General features: G+C 38.1%; 1 protein-coding gene across 9 annotated transcripts in view; it reads left to right on the forward strand.

Moving 5' to 3' along the window:
- The window catches only part of LOC112052834 (zinc finger protein 84-like), a 387100-nt gene that overhangs the window by 189501 nt on the left and 192642 nt on the right, over window positions 1-4957 (forward strand). The gene's annotated exons all lie outside the window — the stretch shown is intronic.

Below are 4957 nucleotides of genomic sequence, written 5' to 3' on the forward strand. Positions count from 1 at the left end.
AACGGAATGGTCGCAAGTATGTGCTTTCAGACTAAAGTTGATGTTAGGTTGTGTCACTTTATAAATGGAAAACGTTAGAAATTTGGTTTTATTTATATTGAGAGTTAATAGATTTGAATTCAACCAGCTGGAGACGTGTCGAATACCTGACTCAGCGACTTCTTTTAGCCTATCCCATGTACCTGCATGGAAGATGAGTGCAGTGTCATCGGCATAGGTATATATTTTACAATTTTGGATTTGATAATTACAGAGATCATTTACGTAGATCAGGAACAAGGTAGGTCCAAGGACACTACCTTGTGGTACGCCGTAGGAGATGTTTGTTGGATTGCTGATATATTTACCGAGTTTAAGTTGGTTTTCACGGTTAGACAGGTAGTCAGTGAGTAAAGCATGGGGCAGGCCTCGCACACCAATATTGTGTAGCTTTTTTAGAAGGATTGGTACAGAGACGGTTTCAAAAGCTTTGGCTAGGTCCAGAAAGACTCCAGCGCATTTGTTACCGGCATCCAGGTGATTACTAATTTCCTCAGTTAGGGCTATCACTGCGTCTTCTGCGTTTCTAAACCCGTACTGGTTTTTAGCTAACAGGTCAAATTGCAACAGGTATGTATTAAGACGATTATTTATAAGCTTTTCCAGGATTTTTGATAGAACCGGGAGAACTGAGATCGGTCTGTAATTGTCAACGTCGTCTCTGCACCCACCTTTATATATCGGTGTAACAATGGCTCTTTTAAATATAGATGGGAATCGGCCATGTTCAAAGCATAGATTGTAGACATGACTCATTATTGGCATAAGAATATTTCTAGCTTTTTTGATGAACGACGTAGAGATGTTGTCCCACCCTGGGGCAGAGCTATATGAAAGGTCGAGTATAATAGAGTTTATTTTTGATGGGTCAGTGTTAAGGAGTGCAAAAGAGTTAGATGGGGTTGATATTGTGTCCACTTTGCTATCAATATCAGTGGGCGAGCCTGTTAATTTTTCCGCCATGTCTTTGCCACGATTAGAAAAGTAACAATTAATAAAATTTGCAGATTCTAAGGGGGAGTTCTTTAGGGTAGTAAGTTTGGTTGTGTCGTCAGGTTTGTCTTTATTAGTGTAACAAATTGATTTTAATGTTTTCCACAAGGATTTTGAATTTTTTGCACGGTCTAATCTATTCCTATCGTAATTATTTTTAAGTTTCCTAATGAGTTTATGACAGTAATTTCTGTAGCGAGTGTAAGTAATTTTTAAGAGGTCGTTATTTGGATTTATTTTTACTTTAGTGTGTAGTTTGTCCCTATGTCTTATACACCGTAGAATTCCTGGTGTTATCCAGGGCTGGATGCGACGTTTCCTGTTGGGTATCGTAGTTATTGATCGATTGTTGTGCAATGCCGTAGAAATTGTATCAACCAGGCACTCGGCAGCTTGAACTGGGTCTTGACTTTCTAGTATCACTGTAATTTTAGACTTTATTTCATTTGAAGCACCATCAAAATCTACTGAGGCTCTGGTTTTCACAACATTATGGTACAGTGGCTTATACATAAGGTTTATGATAACGGTGGAGTGATCGGTTGGTGCGTTGGACAGAACAAGAGACTTCGCGGGTAATGACGTTTTGAGCATCATGTGGTCGTAACACATTTTATCACGCGTAGGTAGTCTATGACCCGGGAGAAGACCATGATATGCAAGCGTGGTTAGGCAGTTATTGCAATTAGGGTCGGTTGAGTTCAGTTTTATGTCTATATTAATATCACCCGTTATAATAATATTTTCATATTGTTTATAATTTTGAAGTTGTAATTCTAAAGAAGATATAAAGTCGTCAGTATTTCTAATTGAAGGGCTACGATATATACCAATAACTACAGTGTCTTTAAGTGTAAGTACAAGGCAAGAGGCATTGCTAATATTAGGTTCAGATATTGCGGAGTTGAGAGTCTTGCTAACGTAAAATATAACTCCGTCACATTGGTTTATACATTTCAAAATGATGTAAATGAAAATGAATAATCAACTGCAATCCCTAACATTATGACATACTCATCTCATGATCATGATCATGATCATACTCAAGTTAATGAAGTCGAAAGATTAAGCTTACGCCACATCTAAGTAGTGTTAGTACGTCGCACCTTGCTCGCTAACTATGGGCCTCATAAGGCTCAGAGTCACACAGCGGACGATGGAGCGAGCTATGCTCGGAGTATCTCTGCGTGATTGAATCAGAAATGAGATCCGCAGAAGAACCAAAGTCACCGACAACCAACGAGTCGAGCTAAAGTAGCAATGGGCTGGGCACTTAGTTCGAAGAGCCGATGGACGTTAAGGTGCTGGAATAGCGACCCCGCACTAGTAAGCGCAGTGTTGGTCGACCCCCCACCAGGTGGACTGACGACATCAAGCGAGTCGCAGGCATTCGCTGGATGCAGGATAATTTTAAATACTATATAATATTATATATATATATAGTATTTAGTATTAAAAAAAAAATCCATACTGAATTTTGTCTTAAGTTATATTTGTTTCCGGACGACCATTTGCCGTCTCATCCTTCTCGCGCTTTCCCTCTTTCTCTCTCCTCAAGACGGTGGAATAAACAAGACGATTTTAAGGTGCAGAGTGCTATCTGAAGTTTTATTTTAAAAACCATATAAATGTGAACCAGTAATTTTATCTTGCAATAAGCACTAATCATAATCTAGGTATTCTACCAAAGGAAAAGCGAATTGTATAACATTAGTGGTTCTTCATGCAGGATGAAACGAAATTTTAAAGTAAGTCATTCGCCTTGGAGAGAGCCGCCTAGCGGGGAGTTCTAATGCCTCGGGAATTGATTATTTCCACCCTCGGTTAACAATCTACTATACCTAGATAAGACACCGTTTGATTCAGCACAAGTAGGCATTTTTCTAAGTCGACATTCCCACAGAAATTTGATCTAAGCGAACGAAACCGCGGGGCAAAGCCAAAACTAGTAATTTACGTCACAATGTAAATCAAGATGCTTTTTGATTACCGCCGCACAGAAACTGAGGTCACGACGATCGTCGAGTTTCGACCTCTCTAATTACAACATCGTATTATACGAAATATTAATTCGTTTATTATTTATGGTTGTCTTAATCCCTTTACGCAGTAGTCTTAGTAGTGATATATTCCATTCGCAGCTTAGGTTATGAACTGATGAATTGACCATAGATTTACGATTTGATACAAGATGGAATTGATTTAAAAAAACATACATATAGCCGAACATAAAACCTCCTCCTTTTTGAAAGTCTGTTAAAAAGAAATGCTAAAGCCATACTCGATTTACACTGCTTATGATCTAACAAATTATAGCTTGGCAAGTTAATATGCGGGCGACGATGGGAACGAACTGCGCGAGTATGAAGTCGTGCGAGCGGGGCATCGCTATCCCCCTCCCGGCCCGCGCGGACCATCGGTAGTGTTATGACCGAGTTTGTCAAGCTATAGTCAATAGTAGATTGTTATACAAGGGGCTTTTTTAAATACTCGCTTTTTAATTTCATTTTTTTCACATGAGAAAAAGGCAAAGGTATTACACCGTAAAGGATGTCCCATGTCTTCAAATCTCGCTCTATTCGCAACTCTATAAAAATTTAATAAAAAAATAAACGCATTACACAGACAAGAACGCTGCATTTCATTCCAATTTAAAGTTTTTTATTTATTTTTCAAAACAATCGGGGCCTTACCTATAATGATTCCATTTTCGAATAAAACCTCGGCTAGTAACCTTGGCTAGTACTCGTAACAGACAAGAATTAAAAAAAAACAAAATTACTTTAGCCCCTAGACGCTAAAATGTTTGTTTAGCCCCGCTGTGGAGTGGTAATATGACAGTGTTTTTGAGCTAGAGTAGTGAAAATATAATTTCATAATTCATTTATTTTAAGTATAATATTAAATGATTTGGTTACATATAAAATGTTATTCAAAAAATATTAACTCCTATAACTAATTTGTTCTAAGCTTATTATCAAATTTCATTTTCAATTATTTAAGAAAAAGTTCCTAATTGTTCTAAGCTTATTAACAAATTTATTTTCTTTTTTAATTTAAGAACAAGTTAATTATAATTATTTTATTAGGGTCGGGATATGACCTTTGCTTTCAATTCAGAGTATCTTCGAATACGTTCCAGGGCATGAACCTCCAATTTTTTTAGTTGTGTGCATTTTAAGAAATTAAATATCACGCGTCTCAAACGTTGAAGGAAAACATCGTGAGGAAACCTGCATACCTGAGAATTTTCTTAATTCTCTACGTGTGTGAAGTCTGCCAATCCGCATTGGGCCAGCGTGGTGGACTAAGGACTAACCCCTCTCATTCTGAGAGGAGACTCGTGCGCAATAGTCAGCCTAATATGGGTTGTTAATGATAAAAATTTGATTTTTTGTTTATTTGTTATTCCAATATTAAAATATTAACTACCAAAACAAAACCTTTTTGATGGCCTCCGTGGCGAAGTGGATTTACAAGACGGAGGTCCTGGGTTCGATCCCCGGCTGGGCCGATTGAGGTTTTGTTAATTGGTCCAGGTCTGGCTGGTGGGAGGCCTCGGCCGCGGCTAGTTACCACCCTACCGACAAAGACGTACCGCCAAGCGATTTAGCGTTCCGGTACGATGGCGTGTAGAAACCGAAAGGAGTGTGCATTTCATATACTCCTAACAAGTTAGCCCGATTCCATCTTAGATTGCATCATCACTTACTATTAGATGAGATTGTAGTCAAGGGCTAACTTGTAAAGAAAAAAAAACCGCTTAATTCTGTTAAGTTAAATGAACTCTTAACTAAAAATCGAACCCAGGATCTTTCGCGTTAAGCTAAAATTACGCTTCCTAGGTGAGTTACAATCTGCAATCACCATCCCATTAGGAGTCGAGTTGTTATTATAATATACTAATTTGCCTTGAATCATCTCT

The sequence above is a fragment of the Bicyclus anynana genome, chromosome 26 (assembly GCF_947172395.1).
Source record: "Bicyclus anynana chromosome 26, ilBicAnyn1.1, whole genome shotgun sequence".
Classification (NCBI taxonomy): domain Eukaryota; kingdom Metazoa; phylum Arthropoda; class Insecta; order Lepidoptera; family Nymphalidae; genus Bicyclus; species Bicyclus anynana.